Source organism: Oreochromis niloticus, linkage group LG22 (genome assembly GCF_001858045.2).
Source record: "Oreochromis niloticus isolate F11D_XX linkage group LG22, O_niloticus_UMD_NMBU, whole genome shotgun sequence".
In the NCBI taxonomy this organism is placed as follows: domain Eukaryota; kingdom Metazoa; phylum Chordata; class Actinopteri; order Cichliformes; family Cichlidae; genus Oreochromis; species Oreochromis niloticus.
The window spans coordinates 36,595,328-36,619,851 of record NC_031985.2 but is presented as its reverse complement, the minus strand read 5'-3'; the positions used below and the strand labels follow the sequence as shown (position 1 = coordinate 36,619,851).

General features: G+C 40.4%; 1 long non-coding RNA gene across 1 annotated transcript; it reads right to left on the bottom strand.

The window, feature by feature from the left end:
• Positions 1–20,720: 20,720 nt before the first annotated feature.
• LOC112843462 (uncharacterized) lies at positions 20,721–23,080 on the bottom strand. The gene is made up of 4 exons (XR_003215809.1): positions 22,637–23,080; positions 21,884–22,007; positions 21,214–21,594; positions 20,721–20,845 (listed from the first exon to the last, which is right to left on the bottom strand). It is a non-coding gene; the product is annotated as an uncharacterized LOC112843462 (long non-coding RNA).
• Between the last annotated feature and the right edge of the window lie 1,444 nt (positions 23,081–24,524).

Here is a 24,524-nt window from a genome sequence, read left to right as displayed (position 1 = left end):
CAGATTTGAAATACTACTGGAGTTGTTTTGAAGGTGGGGCTGATCAGGTTGTTTGACCTCCTACGTCTTCAAGTATGCTGCAAACCAGAGAGAACATGTACAAACATGCTGGTATTGGTGGCTTGTACAAGTTGTCTTGGAACTGCTTGTGAAGGAGTTGAGGGTGGTGGTAGCCGAACAAATGGATGAGTGATGTTCTGGTGGGGAGTTTCACTTGAATGTCTATTCTCCATTGCTGATGGTGATGAGTTCTCTGGCTGTTCCGCAGCGTTGTCCCAATCCTCATCTGAGCTTGACTGGATCACTGGCCTTAAAATGAATTTTAAAAAAATATTAAAAAACGCCACAAACAATTTAGTTGGTTAGTCCTACAAACTAAAAAAAAATAATTAATGTATAGTCCGGCATCAAAAGGAGTCTAAAACTGATTTTTAAAAGTCAAAAAGTTACAAAGTGCTATTTTAAGATCATATCTAAATCTGGTGAGCAGCAATGGGCTACTAATGATGCTGTCTGTTTGTTTTTGTTTTTCTTATAATCACCACAATAAATTGTTGCTTTTAAGGCGTTTTTAAGAAACATAATTACCTCCTTTTCCGCTTCCCTTTTCCCAATCTGCTTCCAGAATCCGACTCAGTCTGCAGATCAGAGGTTGCTTCAGACCTCCGCAGTTTCACCCTGGCATTTTCGTATTTTTCTGTAAATTTTTGACATACATCAACAAAATGTTGTTAGTGAAATTACAGGGAAATCTTTTGTTCTGTCTTTAATGACAGAATATTTGGTAGCAATAAACAAAAATGCTTCTTACCAGCTTTCCCCAAGATGCGAACTCTGTACTGTGACCAGTTTGCATCTGGAGTAACTCCATCCTTTACAGCCTTATTGATATTGACTCTCCCTGGTGGCCAGAAACAAGAATCTTCCGCTGGTCCTGTAAACCACTTGCAAGGAATTATGGATACACCTCCACCATCCAGAAAATCAACAACTGCAAATGGTAGCATGCTGGGGAGAAAGCAAAAAGAAGCCAACTAGTACAGCAGTGGCAATGCCACATATCCAGACTTCAGTGGCAAAAGCACAATTTTCTGTTTTAATTCATCAAGTAATACAAGATGCATTTGTTTAGACAGATTTGAAACAAAGTAAATTCCAAGGCATGTTGAGTCCAATGGATAGCTGAAAAAGGCATTACAGTTTTCAAAGACCTGACACAGTGCTTTGACAACTTGGCAATCCTGTAAAATGTTTGCCACAATAAGAATTTTCCCCCCTACATTGAAACAGTTATCTCCCATGGAGCAAGAAACATATGTCTGTCCATCAGTGTATTTTCTGTACTGCTTAAAAGTTCCAAGATCACTTGTTATTGGTCCAGAGTTATGAGGCTGTTTAAGAGGAGAGGGAACAGACATCCTCTCTTTTCTTTTCTTCTGAATACTTTGCATCTCATAGACGCGCTTGACAATTTGTTCCACAGGTTTATGATCATAGTAAAAGGAGTTGGCACTGTGGCCCTAACAAGACCGATCAGTTCTGCTTAAATCCGGTTGTTCAGTCTGACGTCACTGGCCGTGTCTGGGCCTAAACTCTGCTGGAGGTCCATATATCAAATGATCACTGTGGCATTACTGAGAGTTAAAACACTGTCTAAAGTCTTTCATCTTTAATAAAATGATCAGCGTTCTTCTCTACCAGGTGTAACAATTGAGTTTAACATCCAGGCATCCATGAAAACGGAATTTATGACATTTAACAGAGTTAGAAGTTAGCAGGAAGTTAGCTCGCTAGCTTCCATCTAAATACAATATCATGTCCTGACTGCAGGGGTTTAGAAACAAATTCAAACGTACAGCTCTGCTGTCACTTCCAACATAAATGAAGACAGAAAACTAAACAGCAGTGACGTTTGTAGGGTTACTGAAGTTTGGCTAGCTGGTATATAACGATGTGCTACGTGACCGCTAGCGACACAGCTATGTTAGCATAATATAAACAAGCTAACTTTTTTTCCACTCGATAAAAGTTAACGTGAGTGTTCTCAGTGGTCAGGAAAAAATGTAATCGCATGGCAGGATGCTGTAAACGGACCAAACTTCAACCAGGAGAACAACTGAGATAATCCATCCACAATACGAGGTTAGTTATTCATATACTGCTGCATGGGCTGTGCTGTAGTTACATCGTAAGGTTTTAAAAACTGAGCTTAAATAAATGATTAGCGGTAATAAAAGCCGAGGGAGGTCAACAGTGATCACTGAATGTTTTTAGGAGCTTTTTGAGATTAAATAGAAGAAAATACAAAGCATTAAACATGTTAACAACACAAAAGCCATATTAAACGCAGACTACTTTAGGCCCGGAAGTAGGATTCGTCGCGTCATCAATGAACAACCGGATAATCAGTTTCCCTCATGTACAGAGCTTGCACAACAGTAAGAGGCAGATTCTAGAGTCAGTACACTATTTCTGATTAAGTTCTCACTAAAACAACTACACATATAAAGTTGCATACTAAAGTGTGTATTAAAAAAAACCCCAAACAAATCAAGATCACCTATGTTTTATTTGCTTTTTCTGGAAAAATGAGAACAATGGCAAGAAAAATGATGATATCTTCTACAGAAATAGAGTGCTCACTGATCTGCCTCTCTGACTGCTGTGCATGCTACTGACACAGGGGCAAAAGCTGGGGACTAGTTGCTCATGGCCATGGCCTACCCTCCTCACTTAGCCGTGAGGAATGAAGCTAATAAAGACAACACCAAAGCAATTTTGGTTGCTCTGATAGTGAAAATACCCTCCCATATTCCTCTTAAAAAATTAGAACTTCGTTAAATTGGTCTCATACAGTCCTTTATTAATACTAATCATAGAGAGAAACCAAGATAATGTTTAAGTACAACTTGATGTTAAGTATACGCAGTAATTAATTTTGGTGCACCAGACGATGCTTTCAAACTGTGAAAATTGGCTAAATCCAACATTACGTAAAAATTTCAACTGCCTTGCTTGAGTGCTAGCAAAAAGTTCGCCAGCAGTTGTGCCATACTTTACTTTGCAGCATCATAACTTTGTAAACATTTCATTTATACTTAGGGATTCAAATTATGTCCAAAAGTTCTTACCTTTATTGCAGAAAATAAGTCCGTAGCTCAAAGATGCACTTAATCCAAAAATTGCCAGCTTAACGGTCAGCTTTGTCCAAAGGCGCGAAATGAAGAATGTTCCCGAATGGAGGGGGTGGGGACGGGTTTGAGAAAACCTCGTGATATTTCATGAAATAACGCGAGATTTCGAAAATCACTCCTACATGGAGTGAAATTTTTTTCCCACTCAAATGTAAAACCATTTATTTTATTTTATTAAGCGTCTTACAATTTGAAGTCACATCTGTTCTTTGTGTTTCACTTATATTAATATATTTTACATGTATATTTTGTTATTAATTAAATATACATATGCTGCCTCTGGCATAATTTATTATCAGTTATTTCATCTTAATTCATGTTTATACTTACACATGACTAATAATTATACTTAACTAAGGTCATTAAACTCAGTTGCTTGTTCATGCAACTTCCCATATATTACCCATATGGTGCCCATAGAACATACCCCATCTGGGCTGGCTCAGGTGGGTCCTACATGGCTAACCTAGGTGGGTCCCAGATTGGATGCCCATTGTAAGCCCATCCCCACTTGGAACCCCCATAGCCCATGTGGGGCCCACATACTGGTGTTTACTGGGAGGTGTTTATGCTAAAGTTTCGAAAGCTTGAGTGTCTGTAATATCGCTCATAGTGGAGCTGCTAACTAAAAAATAGTTCAAGCTATAATGTGAGTTGTGTACTGGTGAAAATAAAGTGTAATCCCTGAGGTAAAAGTGGCATCAAAATGATCAGATAGTGAAGAATGTATGAAAAAAGAAGGGATCGTCAACATTTAGTCAATATATAATAGTAATACACGGATCTAGATTTCACTGATTCTCTCTAATATGTCAGGATAAATCAGTGCACTTGTTGAAGCCCAAAACAGACTTGAGGTTTCTCATTGAATGAGAAAAGCGAACAGAAAGACATCTAAAACATTTTTTTATTATTAAGTTAATTAATTGCTTACATTTGCAAAAGAGCTATTCAGTGTTTATTCAATTACTGTGAATATCATAGTAGTAACAAATTTCATTATTTACAGACATATTATTTGTAAGACTTTATGTAAGATATCAGCTCAGTGTGTTGCCAGACAGGATTAAACTTCTCCATTCAACAGGCTCCATGAAAACTACCTTCTCTATGTCACATAGCCGAACTCCAACAAGAACACAGTCTGCTATATGTTCATAAATCACACAAACACTCAAGCCACTTTCTGAAACAATGAGGCTACAGCTGTCAGTGACATCACTCGCCCTTAAAGAACCAAGCCTTGAAACGCGCTTCATCAAACCTCTTCTATCACATCTCTCAACTACCCAGGTTAGGAGGGAACTGAGGAGGATTAAAGCCAGGAAGGCAGTGGGTCCAGATGGCATCAGCTCAAGGGTTGTCAGGTCCTGCGCAGACCAACTGTGTGGGGTGATGGAGCACCTCTTCAACCTGAGCCTGAGGCTGGGGAGAGTCCCACAGCTCTGGAAAAGTTCCTGTGTTGTACCAGTGCCAAAGACTTCACGCCCCAAGGACCTCAACAGCTATAGGCCGGTGGCTCTGACATCCCACCTGATGAAGACCCTGGAGCGGCTGGCCTGGCATTGGAGCGGATGATGCCGTCATTCACCTCGTGCATCGTTTCTTCTCTCACCTGGAGACCACTGGGAGCACTGTGAGAATCATGTTCTTTGATTTCTCCAGTGCCTTCAACACCACTCTGCCCACGGTCCTGAAGGACAAGCTGGAGAACTCAGGAGTGGACCACCACCTCACTACATGGATTCTGGACTACCTCATTGACCGACCACAGTATGTGCGAACTCAGGGCTGTGTGTCAGACGGGGTCGTCTGCATTATGGGGGCCCCACAGGGAACGGTTCTGGCTCCGTTCCTCTTCACCATCTACACTGCAGACTTCTCCCACAACTCCACCCACTGCTTCCTGCAGAAGTTCTCTGATGACTCTGCAATAGTCGGCCTCATCACTGATGGGGACGACAGGGAGTACAGAGGACTGACTCAAGACTTTGTGGATCGGTGCCAGCAGAACTACCTCCAATCTTAAATATGATCAACCTATCTCTAATAATCGGCTATGTACCACAGGCCTTCAAGGTGGCTGTAGTTAAACCTTTACTTAAAAAGCCATCTCTAGACCCAACTGTCTTAGCTAATTATAGGCCAATCTCCAACCTTCCTTTCATATCAAAAATCCTTGAAAGAGTAGTTGTCAAACAGCTAACAGATCATCTGCAGAGGAATGGCTTATTTGAAGAGTTTCAGTCAGGTTTCAGAGCTCATCACAGCACAGAAACCGCTTTAGTGAAGGTTACAAATGATCTTCTTATGGCCTCTGACAGTGGACTCATCTCTGTGCTTGTCCTGCTAGACCTCAGTGCTGCGTTTGATACTGTTGATCATAATATCCTATTAGAGCGATTAGAACATGCTGTAGGTGTTACAGGTACTGTGCTGCAGTGGTTTATATCATATCTATCTAATAGACTCCAATTTGTTCATGTAAATGGAGAGTCCTCTTCACACACTAAGGTCAATTATGGAGTTCCACAGGTTTCGGTGCTAGGACCAATTCTGTTTACATTATACATGCTTCCCCCTAGGCAGCATCATTAGAAGACATAGAATAAATTTTCACTGCTATGCAGATGACACGCAGCTCTATCTATCCATGAAGCCAGGTAACACACACCAATTAGTTAAACTGCAGGAATGTCTTAAAGACATAAAGACCTGGATGGCCGCTAACTTTCTGCTTCTAAATTCAGATAAAACTGAGGTTATTGTACTCGGCCCTGAAAATCTTAGAAATATGGTATCTAACCAGATTCTTACTCTGGATGGCATTACCTTGGCCTCCAGTAATGCTGTGAGGAACCTTCGAGTCATTTTTGACCAGGACATGTCCTTCAACGCACATATTAAACAAATATGTAAGACTGCTTTCTTCCATTTGCGCAACATCTCTAAAATTAGAAATATCCTGTCTCAGAGTGATGCTGAAAAACTAGTTCATGCATTTATTACTTCCAGGCTGGACTACTGTAATTCTTTATTATCAGGATGTCCTAAAAACTCACTGAAAAACCTTCAGCTAATCCAAAATGCTGCAGCAAGAGTACTGACAGGGACTAGAAAGAGAGAGCAGATTTCTCCTGTTTTGGCTTCCCTTCATTGGCTTCCTGTTAAATCCAGAATTGAATTCAAAATCCTGCTCCTCACATACAAGGTCTTAAATAATCAGGCCCCATCTTATCTTAATGACCTTGTAGTACCATATCACCCTATTAGAGCACTTCGCTCTCGCTCTGCAGGCCTACTTGCTGTTCCTAGAGTATTTAAAAGTAGAATGGGAGGGAGAGCCTTCAGTTTTCAGGCCCCTCTTCTGTGGAACCAGCTTCCAGTTTGGATTCAGGAGACAGACACTATCTCTACTTTCAAGATTAGGCTTAAAACTTTCCTTTTTGCTAAAGCATATAGCTAGGGCTGGACCAGGTGACCCTGAATCCTCCCTTAGTTATGCTGCAATAGACGTAGGCTGCCGGGGATTCCCATGATGCATTGAGTTTTTCCTTTCCAGTCACCTTTCTCACTCACTATGTGTTAATAGACCTCTCTGCATCGAATCATATCTGTTATTAATCTCTGTCTCTCTTCCACAGCATGTCTTTATCCTGTTTTCCTTCTTTCACCCCAACCGGTCGCAGCAGATGGCCGCCCCTCCCTGAGCCTGGTTCTGCCGGAGGTTTCTTCCTGTTAAAAGGGAGTTTTTCCTTCCCACTGTCGCCAAAGTGCTTGCTCATAGGGGGTCATATGATTGTTGGGTTTTTCTCTGTATTGTGCAATCTACTGTACAATATAAAGCGCCTTGAGGCGACTTTTGTTGTGATTTGGCGCTATATAAATAAAATTGAATTGAATTGAATTGAATAGATCAACACTAGTAAAACCAAGGACCTGGTGGTAGACTTCCACAGGCACAAACATCCTCCACTGCAACCACGGAACATCCAGGGTATGGACATTGAGGCTGTGGACAGCTACAGGTACCTTGGTGTTCATCTGAACAACAAACTGGACTGGACTCATAACTCAGACGCCCTCTACAGGAAAGGGCAGAGCAGGCTGTACCTGCTGTGGAGACTCAGGTTGTTTGGAGTGAAGGGCCCACTCCTGAAGACCTTCAATGACTCTGTAGTGGCCTCAGCCATCTTTTACGGTGTGGTCTGCTGGGGCGGCAGCATCTCTGCCGGGGACAGGAAGAGACTGAACAGGCTGATCCGCAGGGCCAGCTCTGTTCTAGGATGCCCTCTGGACCCAGTGGAGGTGGTGAGTGACAGGAGAATGGTGGCTGAGCTGTCTTCACTGTTGGACAACATCTCCCACCCCATGCAGGAGACTCTGACAGCACTGAGCAGCTCCTTCAGTGGCAGGCTGCGGGACCCACAATGTGGGACGGAGAGATTTCGCAGGTCTTTCCTCCCCACTGCTGTCAGACTCCAAAACAAAGACTTCAACTGATCAAACATACACATCCACACATGTGCAATAAGACTAAGTGCAATAATCTTTTCTGGCATCGTTGTATTATACTCAATTGTATATAGCATTTGTATTCCATTTTATTCTGTTGTATATATTATTTTATTTTATTCTATTCTATTCTGTACAGTTGTGTACAGTATCTTATTCCAGTGTTTTTTTTCTAATCTTTCTATATAACTTTGCACTGTCCACTTTCTGCTGTAACAAAACAAATTTCCCACGTGTCGGACTAATAAAGGTTATCTTATCTTATCTTATCTTATCTTATTACAGGGTCTTTCCTGGTGTGCTGGCCTGCCCAACTTTTGGAAATGCCTGTCTGATCTACTCTTACTCTACTGCCCGTAGAGAACACCTCCCTAAGCCTTAAACTGTAGAAAGAGAACACTTACTGGAATAATCTGGCCACCAGCGTACAATCTGTATGATTTGGTGCATAGAGCACTCTCAAGTTAAGGGGCTTTACTGGGGAAAGCATAAGAAAACTCTATGAGTAAGAGCAAACTCAGGAATAATTACACCAGCTTGGAGCTATGATGCAAATATGAATCTGTAAACACCCTTATCTGTTCCTACATCTCATGCTGCTGTGTTATGACCACTCCCCAAGGCACCACAGTAGACACCAGTGAATAAAGCATTTATTCCCTATTCAGAAGACTACTCACATCATTTGTAAAAGTGTGTTTGCCTATTTGCCTCAGAATAACTCTGTTTGTATTCTTCCAGCTAACCCATTCATACCCCTCTGACCAAGTCAAAATAGCTAACCTGATTTAATCTGTGGGAAGGATCTGAAGTGGGTATAGGCCGTTTCTGTATAGTTGTAGCAGAGACTAAGTGAGAGGACTGTGACTTGAAAGGCGTGTTTCTTCATAGTCTGAAAAAAATTATTCATTTGAATCTATATTTTATTTCTGTAAAAATGGATATTCACCTGCATGAAAAATGCTACTCCAGTTTTCAGCATGTCTCGTGTCAATACTCTCAATTTCCACATAGTGGCTGGAGAGGAGCAGAAGCTCCTTGTGCTGGTAAACGCACTCCATCACTGGAACTTCAGTCAGACCTGACCTGACTGAAGTTGGGAGAGCTAAGTTCTCAGATAAGACAAATGAGGCAGGCTAGTCAGTGGAAAACATGGACACTTTGTTGTTGTGTCAAGTTTGCCCAATAGGGGCCACCTACATGAAGAGTCTATAGGAAAATGAATGCAATTTTTATGATCTCTCTTAATATTTTAAATTCAATCTGTAATTACTCAAATACATTGCCATACCATGTTACTTCAACACAGTATGGAATGTCATGGATAATCTGTCTGTAAGAAGGCTGTAACCTGTTTGGTTCAGCATCTGGATTGCATAAAAGTAACACACTTGATGTGAAACTCTTAATGACCTCTGACAAGTGAAAAGTCCAAAAATTATAGCTTCCAAAATTTATGTACTTACTGATACCCAGTGGGCTGAATGTTAGTTTGATGAGTATTAATACTGCGTCACCTAAATAAATCACAAAATCAGACTGCAATAAATATGAGCATGTGGCTATAATTAGTTATTACTGTACTGATTGAAACTTTTCACAGTACACCTACTAAACCAAAGTCAATGTGAGGAAAAAGCAAAATATTAAAAAATTGTAATTTTTAGACAGCTGTTTGGAATTCAAAAAATATATTTTAATAAACAGTGATGTTTCAAATATTAATACAATTACAGATCACATTGTAATATAACTTTTGGTCGGTCAGTCATGTTGCAACTGACTGACAAGGAAATACCAAAAAACAAACAAACAAACAAAACATTGCAGAGGGCAGAAGCATTTTTTGAAGCCTTTTAGGCATCGTTGTATTTTTACTCAGTTGTATATAGCATTTGTATTCTATTTTTATCTTATTGTATATTTTATTCTATTTTATTCTACTGTATATAGTATTTTATTTTATTCTATTCTGTACAGTTGTGTACTGTATTTATTCTTATCTTATTTTATTCTAATTTTTCCTTCACAACTTTTGCACTGTCCACTTCCTGCTGTGACAAAAAAAATTTCCCACGTGTGGGACTAATAAAGGTTTATCTTATCTTATCTTATCTAACTCTGTCATTTATTAACTGACTGGCTTTACAGACGTTTAACACGAAGACAAAACCATACTACAGTTGATTAATGCTGAATAAGAATATTTTCTATACCAGTGTAATATACATTAATCTATGACTAAGTAATCATATGAGACAAAGTGGAATATTTGCCAAACAGATGTTTGACTTGTCTTATGGATATAATGTTTAGAGCAATAAAAACACAATTTATTCACCTTGAGAGAGTGTCAGCATTACCCAACTACATAACAATAAATTTTGGAAATCTCACTTTGTGGCCAAGGACAAAGGAAAGTAACTTGTCTGAATGTTACACCTTTTTTAACTGCAAAAAGCTCAATCTTGAGACTCAGTAAGCTGGAACTGGCTGTAATACAATGCCATTACAATTGAAAAGCAGGTCAGGAGCGCTGAGGCACAGATCAAAATGCCATTCTGGGTGAGCTGAATTCTTTTACCTCTGAAAATGAGATGATCACAGAACCAATAAGGACAGTTATTTTCTTGACCTTGAAAACAAAAACGGCTTCTAAATAATTCCTGAAATCAAACAAAAAACATGTCAACATTATTTAAAAAATAAAAATATAAAAAGTGATTTATTTTAGATGTATTGGGGTGTGCATTTCCTTTAAATTATGAAAAAATCAATGATGTCAGCTTTTAGTCCACATTTATACAATAAACCTTGCCATGGGACAGAGGCTAAGTGACATGAACGTTATAGTTTACCCTTATAAGGTTAAAAAATCAATAGAAATTAGGAGTGGCCAATTCTTCAATATTTGTGTTATACTGTAGTACCTATGGCTACATTCACACTGCAGGCGAAAGCGCATCAAATCCGATTTTTTCGCCCCTATGCGACCCGTATCCGATCTTGGTATGACAGTGTGAACGGCACAAATCCGATATTTTCAAATCCGATCTGGGTCACTTTCGTATGTGGTACTGAATCCGATACGTATCCGATGTTTTAGAAAGCGACTGCTGTGTGAACGGTCAAGTCGCATTAAATCCGTCTTTTACGTCACTGACACAAGACAGACGCCAATTATCAGCGCCGGAGAAGCGCCCGATAGGACATCGCGAACGATTTCCTACCATCCGGTGAAACTGTTGGGAAGACAACGTTGGAGAAATGTGAACATTTTATTTTTACTGTATTTTCTGCAGATTCTGACAGAAATCTGCAACTATCCTTTGAAGCACCGCTCCTCTAAAACAGCAAAAAGGATCATTATTAGGTCATCTACATTATTATGTAAATAACAAAATAACTTAAAGCAAAAATCTGGAAACATAAAGTCCGAAGTCTTTATATTAAGGGCAATCAGTCAAACAATATTGTTTGCTCTGGGTCTAAACAGAGCAAGTTGTGTGTGACATCTTCTTTTGCGCATGCGGGCCGCTTTGAGCGTTCACACTGGAGAGCGTTTGATGTCGCATTTTATGTGTAGTGTGAACAAGCAGACAAAAAAATCGGATTTGATCAAAAAATCGGAATTGAGCATTAAGACCTGCAGTGTGAACGTAGCCTATGTTTCACTCTGTAGAGGTCCCTGTACATTTTGTCATGGTCCTGAGTCTGCCGTTTCAGTGTTTTATGTTTCTTTAAGCTTTTGTTATTCTGATTAGCTATTTCATTATTATTCGCCATTTTGTTAGGTTTCTGTTCTGTGCCTGTCCTGGTCCTCCCATGTTCCCCCCGTCTGTCCTTGATGTCATTATGCCTGTTTATGAGTCTGCGTCTGTCTGTCTATGGTGTCACACTGTCTGTTTGTGAATCAGTCTGTTTAGTTCAGTGTCTTGTCCAGTTCTGTGTCTGTGAGTTTCCTGTTTTATTCTGAAGGTCTCTGTCTCATGTGAGTGTGTTCAGTTTACGTTTCCCCTGTCCCGTCAGCCTTGATTTCTCCCAGGTGTGTTGCCCTCCTGTCTCTCATCCCCTGATCACTGCTGTGTGTATTTAAGCCCTGTGTGTTCTCCTGCCTGTTCCCGGTTCGTCTGTGTTCCACGGTGTCCTGCTCCTTATCTGCGTCTCTCTGCCTCTCACCCCGTTCGTATGATCTCTGGTTTGTTATTTAGTTTTCCCAGTTTAGGTTGTTCTGTTAACTCTCTTCCCTCACTGCCTGTTTTTTGCCACTCTACCATTTGTAAATAAACGTCACTCGAATCATCAGTCACTGCCTGCATTTTGGGTCCTCCTTTTCCTCCAACACCACACGGCTCGCTTCGGCAGCCGTGACACATTTGCTTGACAGCTAAATTAACTACAGCTACAAAGATGGGTTTTTGATACAGTACAATTGAATTTGTGAATATCCTTCCAGTTAAGTAAGTGCAACAATTAAAATGTTAGAAAAAAATATGTAGTATTAATGAAAAATCATTAGAATGCAGATATATCCAGAGCAGCCTCTAGCGATTTTAGTGCCCTAGGAAAGATAATTGTTTGGCGCAACCCCGGCCCCCATCCCTGTGCATGCGCCACCCCTAAAAACACAGCACAGTAACTTTAAATTGGATTTTAAAGTGCAAGAAAGGTATGCACAAAAAAGGGATGACTTAATAAATAAATAAAAGAATGAGTGAATGCTTATTGCACATTATTATTATTGTCTCCCCAAAAAGTCTATGGAGGTAGCCAATCAGGTCATTGTTAGCATTGATTAGACCTATTGCCCTGTTGTAAAAGATGTCCTTGAGTCTGTTTGTCGGCCACCTCAGCAATCTGAATCTCCCTTGCCAGAAGGCAACAGCTTAACCATCCGATGTCCTGGGTGCTGCATCCCCTCTTGAGACAGTGAGTGCTTTACAGGTCCTACAGGGAGGGAAGAGGATGTCCAATAATTTTTGGGGCCATATTAATGACTCTCTGAAGTTCCATTTTGTTTGCCATGCAAACATGCAGTATGTCAGCACACTTTCAATGGAACAACGGTAAAAGATGATCAGCAGCTCCCTCTTCAAGTCCATTTTTCTGAGGATTCTCAGAAAGTGGAGAAGCTGTTGGGCCTTCTTTACAAGTGGTCTTTGGAGGTCTTTGAGCTCCACCGCATGTCTGTGTCTATGTACACACCCAGGAACTTGAAGCTGGACATCCTTTCCATGCATACCCGTTGATGCTAATGGGCTGTAGCACGGACTTCCTGCTTCTGAAGTCGACTACCAGCTCTTTTGTCTTGGTGGTACTGAGGTCCAAGTTGTTGTCTGCACACCAATCCAACATCCTTTGAATCTCAGCTCTGTATGCTGACTCGTCGCCTCCAGAGATGAGCCCTACCACAGTGGTATCATCTGCAAACTTAATGACTGCGTTGTCTGGGTGGGTACTGATCAGTAGCTATGTCCCACCCAATTCAGGTGGGACATAGCACAGGTGCACACAGGTGCATCCTTCAGAGGACCCGGCCTTCGCGGTCTACATGGGCCGGGTCCTTCCAAGACCGAGAAGGCCGAAAGTGCGAGGCTGTGAAATGGGATGGTCGAGCCTTCAGATTTGCGTCACTAGCTGTCTTGGTGGAGTTAACTCAGCCGTCTGCTCCTTGCTCGCCAATAGATAACACGACATTGGAGTAAATTCTCTACCATCTCACAGTTCTGTTTAATCAGTTTTCTGTTTGATGTTTATTCAGCTGTAATCTCAGCCAAACCAATTTACTCAGGAACAAATAAAACACTGAAAAAAGCCAAACAATAACATTTTTAAGTTATCTAAGTGACTTATCATGTTTAACCTGAGTAGGAAAAGACCGCGGGGGTCTGAAAACAATGTGCCGGGAGTCCAATGTTCTTGCCTCGACCTCCTGGTTAGCTATCAGGCTGGTGGGTAACAGACATCTCCGAAAACGTTGGAGGACTTTTGCAAATTTTAGATATCTAGATAAACCTAGCAGATATTTGAAGTTTACACAGCTACATTCTCACCTGAAAATATCTTCAAAGTTTATTTTGTGACCCAGAAAGAGTAATAAGAGTAATATTAAAACTAAGTAGCTGCCCCCATTGTTGGAAACTGGAATTGGCTGGGCCGCGCTATGAATTCTGGGATAGGTTTGGCCACGAAGGATACACCCGACCCATACTTCAAATTCGGGGAAATGAAGGATGCATTTGTCGGCAAAATTTGGAGCAGCATTCGAATTAAGACAGCCTTCGTCACCTGGCTGTGATGTAAGCAGCCTTCAAAAAAAAAGTGTGTGTGTGGGGGGGGGTTTGCAGTCACATCCAGCGGTTTGTCTTGGTGGCTCGACCTCAAGTCACTACTGTGCAGACTTTCACTGCAAAAGTGCAACATGGCAACTCCCACAAGTGGGAAATTTTGGCTTCATTTTTGTACAGTGGGAGGAATTGCAGCCTGGTCGTCCATCTTTTTATATAGTCATTGGTACTGACACAGTCGTGTGTACAGATTATTCAGTAGGGGACTTAGTACATGGCCTTGTGGGCCTTGTGGTAAGGTGGAGGGCTTAGGAAAGATGGGGACTCTCTGTACACGGTCCGAGAGAACGTCTCTGATCCAGCAGCAGGTGGTAAAAGGAAGTCTGATATCCTGCAGTTTTATTATTAGTCTGTCCGGGAGTTTCATATTAAAAGCAGAGCTAAAGTCAACAAAGAGCAGCCTGGTGTAACGCCGCTGTTGTTCCAGGTGGGGGATGGTGGTGTTGAGCGTTGTAACAATGGTGTCTTCAGTTGACCTGGTAGCTATATATGCAATCTGGAGTTGGTCAAGTGTAGGTGGCAGGCAGGACATGATGTGGGGACCAGAGATGGGCAGTAACGCATTACTGTAATCCGATTATTTTTTTCAAGTAATGAGTAAAGGGATTACTATTGCAAAAAAGGTAGTTAGATTACTGTTACTTTCCCATAAGCACGCTGCATTACTAAACCATGGTAAATGGTAAATGGCCTGTATTTATATAGCGCTTTCTAGTCCCTAAGGACCCCAAAGCGCTTTACATATCCAGTCATTCACCCATTCACACACACATTCACACACTGGTGATGGCAAGCTACGTTGTAGCCACAGCCACCCTGGGGCGCACTGACAGAGGCGAGGCTGCCGGACACTGGCGCCACCGGGCCCTCTGACCACCACCAGTAGGCAACGGGTGAAGTGTCTTGCCCAAGGACACAACGACCGAGACTGTCCGAGCCGGGGCTCGAACCGGCAACCTTCCGATTACAAGGCGAACTCCCAACTCTTGAGCCACGATCGCCCATGATTTCAAACCATGATTTCGTTTGCGAGAGTGTCTCATGACAATGACGTAAGCGAGTGCGACATTCGTGGCAACAGCTGTGTGCAGATCAACAATGGATAATATATCAAGTGCAGGAGAGAGTATGGCCGTGCAGTGTTTAAAGCGTGGAAGTACTGGCCTTACTTTGAGTTTGATTCTGTAAAAAGTGACAAAAACATTAGCGTCCACTGTTCACAGCGTGGGAAGAAAACTTCTTTTTACAGCAAAAAAACCCCTAAACTTCCGAGCAAACACCGAGTATGCTGCCACGGGAATGTGAAATTCACAGAGAAACTCCCGGATCCTTCGACTGACATGACCTCTGTGGCACACCTGCACCATGGCAAACCTCCGCCTGCCCCACTCCTGCTAAGCAGGTGAAAATAGAGCAACAGGACCGCTGAGTCTTTGATTTTATTTATTTTCTGCTGTGTTTTACTTGCATCTATTTGAAAGAGTGAGTGTAAACCCAACCACGGTCGCCTGTGGTTCAGGGAGTTGGGAAGCGGAAGGTTGCCGGTTCGATCCCTAGTTCTGTCTGTCTTGGTCTTGTGTCCTTGGGCAAGACACTTCACCTTCGATGGCCAGAGGGGCTGATGGCGTGATATGGCAGCCTCGCTTCTGTCAGTCTGCCCGAGGGCAGCTGTGGCTAGACTGTAGCTTGCCTCCACCAGTGTGTGAATGAATAGTGGAAATGTAAAGCGCTTTGAGGGTCTCGAAAAGCGCTATATAAATGCAATCCATTATTATTAAAAAACTATTTTATTTTATATGATGGAATATCCAGAAAATAGGTTTAAATGTTAAACAAATTTCTTCCAGTCAGAGAATGTTGTATATAATTAAATTTTTGCTTGATGCATAGTTAAAAGATTAAAACTAATAAAACTAGTTTTAAAAAGAGACTTTTTCATTTGATTACATTTTATATGATAGATTATGCAGAAAAAGTAGAACTGGGCTGAAAGATCTATCGCTTTATTACCTATTCAGGCTGTAAATCATGTTTTTAAAAAGTAACTAAGTCACTAATTACTTTTGAAAATAAGTGATCAGTAAAGTAACGGGATTACTTTATGGGTGAAGTAATCAGTAATTAGTTACTGATGTGCTGTGTGATGTGCTGCTTGGGGTCGGACGGGGATGGATCACCCTTATGTTATGGTCTGGCCACGCCTCGACGGGCCATAACATATTTGGGGGCTTGTTCCGAGTCTTTTCTCGCTTTGTTTCGTGAGTTCGGTTGGTGTATATTGTTCTGTTTGGCAGTTTTATTTTTTTGTGTGGAGGGTGTAAGAATGGATCTTTCACTTGAAGATTTTGTGGAGGCACCTTCATGGAAAATAATTGAGAAATGTAAGACAGCGGACCTGCTCATTGTGGCTAACTCTTATAATGTGGAAGTGTCTTACAGTGCTCGCAAGGCAGAGTTGAAGGAAACACTGGGTGAAAAACTAGTGGAGAAAGATGTGCTTCTGCCACGAGGGGATGCTGAAAAAAAGCCAGTAAAAGAGGCAGATGACGCTGAATCTGAAGCGGATGCTAACGCAGCTGATGCGTCTGTTGCTGGTACAGAGGCAGATTGGATTTCTGAACCTAGTGAAGGTACAGCAACTGAGGATCTGCGCCTCACGCTCCGCATAAAAGAGGTGGAGACCCACAATAAGGAGCTGGAAGGTGCAAGCTTTGCACCTCCGTATCAGAGCTCTTGAGCTTGAAAAAGGCTCAGCTAAAGGTACCTCAATGTCCTCAAGCACAAGTGTTTCTCCTTCTGCTAATTTTGATATAAGTAAGCACATCACATTGGTTACCCCGTTTCTCGAGTCTGAGGTAGACCCCTATTTCAGTGCATTTGAGTGCACAGCCGCTGCTTTGAAGTGGCCCAAAGAGTTTCGGTCCCTTTTTACTCCAGTGTAAACTTGTGGGAAAAGTCCAGTTAGTGTGTTCAAGCCTATCTATTGAGCAGAGTTTAGATTACGAAACTCTTAAGAAAACTGTGTTGCAGGTGTATGAACTTGTCCCTGAAGCATATCGGCAAAAATTCAGGAATCTTAATAAAACTGCTAATAATAATAATAATAACTTTATTTATAAAGCGCTTTCAAACAAAATGTTGTACATCAATTTGAAACTAAAAAGATAAATAAATAAATGCAACACAGCAATACAAGTAAAAAACACAAGTTAAAAACAGTAAGACTTTAAAAACTAGAAGGCATAGAATTAAGACATTTAAGATAGGGTGAAAAAATGTGTCTTCAACTTCAAGTTTTAAAAACCTCCACAGAGCATGCCTGCCTAATAGGCATTTGAAATGCAATACGTCTCCTTATCAGCTGGAAATATTAATGCCAGAACTTACAACACGATACTTTTTACTTCATGTACAGGGTTTCCAAAATAAGTTTTATTTCAAGTAAACAAACTAATACATTTGATTCAGGTAAAACAGATCATCACATTTATTCTTGTAAAGGGTTTTCTAAAAAGTTTTATTTCATGTAAAGCGTTTCCAAGGCTGTTAGCCACGTTGCCCTGTATTGAACTTATTTACAGTGTGTCAGTAAAGGGTGACATGCACTTCTGGCCCCTGTGTTGAATGAGCCCATGTTGGGTTTGTGAATTTGACACCGTAAGGTTTTGAAGTTGGGGATACATGCTCCAGGTGTATGGAACTCCAAAGTGTTCAAAATTAAATAAATAAATAGGTCATGATGAAATAAATAACTATGTGAATAAATAAGACACAGATATGTAATGTGAGAATGATATTGTGAAATAATGGAACACATTTTGAAAAAAATGCTCATTATTGTGAAATATATTACATTCTCCTATATAAATTTACTTATTATTGTGAAATATTATTTCATGGTGATTATTTTTCACAATAACAGAGATTATTGCTGAACCATTTTATTTATTTCCAGACGTTTTTATTCCAAAATGTCCTTTTTTCAAAGTCAGTCTTTATTTCAAAATCCCGTTTTTCCCGATGGTCTATTTATTTCATAATGCGACTTTTCAGCAGAATGACTTTGTCTGTCAATCAAGAGAGACAGGGCGGAGCCAGTTGTGTGATTGGTTGCTCCTTTACTCAGACTAAGTAATAGCACATGAAGTGTCGATTTAGGTTTAATGGTGCAATGCGTCTCCTATGCAGCCGGCGGCAGTATGCAGCTCAAAATAATGTTAAGGCACCGACAAATGCAAAACACTGGGCACGAATAACGTTACAGGTGTATCAATTCTTGTGAAGGATATGGCTGCAGGAGACAAATCCGTTTCTGAGTTACTCAGAACTTGCTAACCGCTTAGATTGTACGTCTTCACCTCAGTTTGAGAGAGTATTGCAGCAGCGTACTGGAGATGAAGCGGTCCCTGGTCCAAATTCTCATCACAACCTCACAGTGTTAACGTTAGCAAATGCTAACGCTATCACAGCTAGTTCCACTCCACGAAACGCTGTTCAGGGTAAGTAACGATATGTTATTACTGCTCAGTTAGTCTGTCTATCTGCCAAAAATGAGCTTTTTAATCAGTTCAGTCACAGATTTTTTTAATACTGTTTTTATCATAGTAAAGAATTCCATAAATTAGGTAAGAGAAAATAATTGTCTTCTGGGTTAATGTCTGTATTACTATTTACATTGTTGTAGGTAATAGTTATTCATGACTGTTTTAAAGTGGCTTATCTTCTCTGCTAATATGGAAGACAAGTAATCTATGTGAAAGAAAAGAAAGCAATTTTAGTTCAACGTAGTGATTTTGTAAGTGGGTATAATTTGAAAATGCTTTTACTAGTACAGTGGATGTTCTTTAAATATTTAACATTTAAAGTGTGTTTCACTTTACGGAAGCCAACTTCAGTTTTGGTTTGGTCTCACCGTTGTAGGTCATAACACGAACAAGTCGTCAAGTCAAGCAGCTGAGGAAAGGGCTTAAGGAGACCATGGTATGGCCGCTTCTGACAGAAAGATCAGACATCATTCCTCTTTTCTTACCAAGGGAATCAGAGACTGCTCCCTGTTGTGAGGTAAGGTCAGGTCATATCTTTTAACATCTGAATAGTAAAGGTATTTGGTTAATTTATGAAGGATGCACATTAATTGTTGACACAAAACACCAATATACTATTTTGTATGCTTGGGTTAGTTGAACAGCTTGGTTACATTTAATAAAAATACACCTAATGTTGCTGACGCTCTTAAGACCACAAAATAAGTAAAGCTATAAAATGACTGTGGCCTGCCACAGAAGATGAAAATGAGAAAGAAGAGGAATGCTCTCGAGGATAAATGCAGAGTGGCAGGTTACCTTCGGACCTTCATTGAAAATGGTAAGTCTGCTGCGATAAGTATTTTGCCATTGGTTTTCTCTGATTATACTTTGGTAAATTACATACAGTCCAGTGATCTTGGGTCATTAACAAAGTACACTATAGTATAATTTTGTTTTGTTATTTGCTCCATACTGTCTCCATGCAATACATAAAAAACACAGAGTGGTGGCATTATCAGTTGCACTATAATTGTATGTAGACTACTTTTAGCTTTGTTAACATAAAAATATCTATAACAGCTACAACAGCAATTTGAGTGGGGCAAAAATGTCTGGTGCCCTGTATGCAAGTGGTCATCTTTTATGGTATTTCTCCATAAAAGATTCAAAATAATGAATATAGGATGTCATTATAGTTTAAAACAATCTTCTGTTGCAGCATCTTGTGCACAACGAAAAGCCCTCATCAAGTTTTGGACAGGATGGGAAGTCTTGCCGAGAGAAATGATTGTGGAAGTGGTCAACAGCAGTCTTCCACCTGTTTTGAAGTACTACGTCTTCCTGCACACTACTGTACCTATGAGTCATTTCTAATGGACATTCAGGTGTGTCTCAAATCTACTGACTCAGGTTTTGGTCTGGTTTAGGATTGATTCCATAACCACATGGTAAGATTAGACCATTTCTTCTTTCTTGCATCACATTACTGTATTCAGTGTTCAAAGAAATGGACAATCTAGTGAGTTCTAGTTCCTTTTAATACACTTGACAGTGAAAAATACACAGTACAGGTGAGCATTTATGGGTTGTTTTTTTTTTATATAAACTGACAAAGAGTTCAGATATCAAAATAAGTTGTTCACTGTACATTATAAATTACACTGTTTTATTTATACTCGCTACAGGTACAAAAAAATTTTCTAGAAAAAATTATTTGAATTAAGATGTTACACTACTGTTCTGTGTTCATTGTATTAAATCTGCTCAGAGTTGACATGTACTGTACATCCAACCAAGAAATGAATATCATTAAAGTGACAGCTGTATAAAACAAATCCTGTTTTATAGCCACCCACTGTTTTGTTGAAAATGAAATTGGTTATGCTGTTTTGAGTCAGTATTAGCTACAAAGCCAGAGATGTAGAAATTTAAAAAAAAATCCTCCTGACATAGAAATTGATTAAATGTGATAGTGTCTTTCTACAAGTGATTTTGAAGTATGGTTATGCAAGAAATAGGGTGTGAACATATTGCACCTGCTTACTTTGAAGAGTTAAGGTGAGGTCTCAAATATAAGTTTGAGTGACTGAACAGTTTCATAGTAGGCATCCAAAGCTTGACTGAGTGAAACGTTGTTGTTTGGTAGCACAGCAGGGTCTCGTTCATTCAGTGCACGTGGGAGCTGAATCTCAGGAATGGTGATCTCATTTGATGGGCGGTGATTATGTGGTCCTGTCCAGTCCACACCATAATCCTCATCAACCTGAAAGACCATCCACATGTCTTAAATCTAAACTGAAGAGGTGTTTCCTGCAGCTGTTCCTAGATGGACTTATTGAGTCTGCCAGGGCCTATGTGAGTTTCTTAGGCATTGGCTACCAACTAATTATTCATTCACCCATTCTAGGTCAGGACTGGTTCCCTTCAGGTATAACAAATTTAACTTTGTTTAAAGTTTTGCCATCTATACCTGACAGATGGGATAAAAGGAGAGAATGGCTTGGGAGACATTTCCACTTACAGGAAAAAAAAAATTGGTACACCAACTTGCACAGTAGAAATAAACTCATCTCCACTACAGATAGCAGAGTTTTACATACAAGAACAAATACGGATCAAATAGTCATGTACCTGTGACAAATCTTGTCTCTCCTTTCTGTGCAGCAACCAGAGGTGCAGGGGTGAATGGTTGTTTGCTTTTCTGAGTCCGTGCTGATTCCATGCTTCCTGGAATGACTGAAGACGATGTTGAATGTGATGCAAAAAGCATCTGTGCAGAGCAAACAAGTGAATTTTTTCACCAGGGTTGAGCAGTCCTTGAATCTCCAGCTGGGTGAAGATGTTTTCATATACATCCCTCCACAGGTGCTCAATGCTGATTTCCATCTATATGCCAAAGGTGATTTGCTGCTGGTACACTGTACTGAAAACGCCTTGCAGTCTTAATAGATAACCGTCGCATCTTGACCTCTTCTGGATTGACTCGTCTCATTGAATCCATCAGTCGAAATCCTGATTAACAAACAGATCATGTCTTAGTACTAACAACTACAAAAAGACTGTATTGTAAACACTGTAATGCATATGGGACAGATCATCATTGCTTCAGGTGCTGTACAGATTTAGTGAGGAGAGAGAATCGTTTACAGACTGGTTCAAACAGGAACATAACTGCATAACAGTGATAAGAACATGCTAATCATTTTTGATGGCTACATTAAAATATCACATCAAGGCCACACTGACACATGCTTTCCAGGCCGGAAACTGGTGTTTGGATATTTTAACAATATCAGCTTACTTTGAATGTGTATGCCTGATGTCCCATCATCATTCTGCAGTCGGCATTTGGGTGATGACGCTGAATGTCCAGCACTTTTGAATCCAAATCCACATCTCCAATAGAAGAATTCCTATCAGATTTTCTGCACAGAAAACATTTTTTTCATATAACAGCAAATCTCAACAAAGTTTTCCAATTAATACTGAAAGAACCGAGGATGTAAATGTATTCTTGTTTTAGCTTTACTGAAGACACCAGAGAAAGTATGATATTTATAAAAGTATCTTTATAAAAGTATATTTATAAAAGTATGATATTTATATGCTGCTGAAATAGACAAAACCATTTCAATAAATTCGCTATTTAACATCAACTTTGTTATGTATTATCAGAGAACAATCAACTGCAAACAGCAATGAAACATTCAACTATGTACTATTTAAAGCACTAATGACCCTGTTGTCTAACAAGATGTGATAAGTAAGTAGACTGTGGAAAGCTGGTGGGTCTACTCTCAGTATAAAAGGTTCCTACAGGTTCCACTGCCCCAGTCTCTGAGTTAACACACTCTAACAGCTAACACTGCGCCAGCTAAACGTGTCTCAACGCCGAGATGGCGCCGATAGCTTTAGCCGTAGCTGCCCCACTTAGACAGTAACAAAAAAAAAAGTAAGCGATAATATTTCATTGTCAAACGTCATAATTAAGGTCAACATCTAAACAATGCTGTGTACAGAATCACACAGGTGTTCAATTACAGCATAACCTTACCTTAGACCTTCCTCTGTCATTTTCCTCCTAATTGTACTCGGAGACACAGAAAACATATCGGCAATAACCCCGATGGTTATCCCGGACAGCACTAAAGTCCTGAGTGCTCCACCGGGATTTCAAGACGTGGACGACCAATATTTGAAGACTGCTCTTCCTCCTCGGCGTATTCCAAATGAACACGGTGCTGAATTGATCTGAAACCTTCGATGCTAACATCTTGAAGAGCAATTATCATCCCAAGCATTTCAGAAACATCATCTAAACGACTCAAAACAGTATCTACAGGTAAATGATCCCTCTCTATCTGATCTGCTAAAATGAACAGAATTGACTGAAGTTCACACCAGTCCGCAATCCTCCGTGACTTTTGACCTAGCACCAGTAGCGGTTTTAGATACGGGCGACACGGCGGTTGCCCGGGGCGGCATCGTGGTGGGGGGCGGCATCACGGGCATCGGCAAAAAAAAAAAAAAAAAAAATTGCTCGTACTCATGCTGCCCCGACATCAGCCAGCACATATTGGGAATGGCATAGGCACCGATCAGTTTTCTACCGCCCATTTGCTGGGAGTAAGGGCGCCCTCCGTTTGCGAGGTGCGCCTGCTGCTTGCAGCACAGGGAGGAGAGGGCGGGGCGGCGGGGGATTCTCTGGCTGGCTGGAGCAGCATCTAATAATCAACTCGCAAAATAAAACAAAATAAAAACAAACCAACAAACACGAAAACACCAGACATTATGATACAGACTTATAATTTGCACTGGTGTTTTTTTGAAATTCAATACGCGAAAAGTGAGCGCGAGAGCCCTCGGTGCGCCTGCTTGCCGCTGAAGTCAAAGTAAACTTTGTCATCTCCGCTACATACAGTACAGTATATAGAGAGACAAGACGACGAGGCTCCAGTTACAGCAGTGCAAGTAAACAAACAAGGGAGTGTTCGCCCGGGGCGCCAAACAAGCTAGGACCGCCACTGCCTAGCCTAGCACGCTGTTGCTAGCTGTAACAGCCGTCCACGGAGCAGGTATCCAGGAAAACTAGTCGATGGTAAACGATAAGCCAATAGGTGCAAAGGTCCAACCCACTTATACTGATTGACAGACAAAGTCATTCAAAATGTGTTCCATTATTTCACAATATCATTCTCACATTACATATCTGTGTCTTATTTATTCACGTAGTTATTTATTTCATCATGACCTATTTATTTATTTAATTTTGAACACTTTGGAGTTCCATACAGATGAGCACAAGATGTCTGATATCAGCTTGACAGCTTAGTTATAAATGGAATTCAAAATGTTTTTGGAAGTATGACTAATGTATAATCTGACTTCTAAGGTACGCACGCCAAGTATGGGCAGAAATCTGTGCCATCAGAAACTGAATTTGAATATGTTAAATTTGAATTTGAATTACTCGGATTGAATCTGAATTGTAACTTGAATGAAAGCTTTTGAAAACTGAATTTGAATTAGTCTAATTTGAAATTGAATTTATGGTTTGAAAATGAATTGATTTGCTTTGAAACTGTATTTTATCCTTTAAAAATTCAGCTCTCGAATAATTTCAGATTCACTTCTCACCATTCAGTTTCAGTTCTACAATTCAATTTCAGTTCCAAAATTCAGTTTTTTGGGACTTACATCCGGTTCCGGTTCAAGCGCAGATTAATAAAACTACGTTTTACTAGCAGACTGAAAGTGTTACTGACGGGAATCTACAGCGTCTTGAGCTGAATTAAGACTTCAGAAGTCATTCGTCATGTCGAATGACCAGCGGATAAACTCTCAGGTTGGTAATAAATGTATTACATGTATAAGAACAAGCGTCATGTTAACAAATGATAGCCGTACAGTAACCTTTATGCTTATTGTAGCTGTTAACTAAA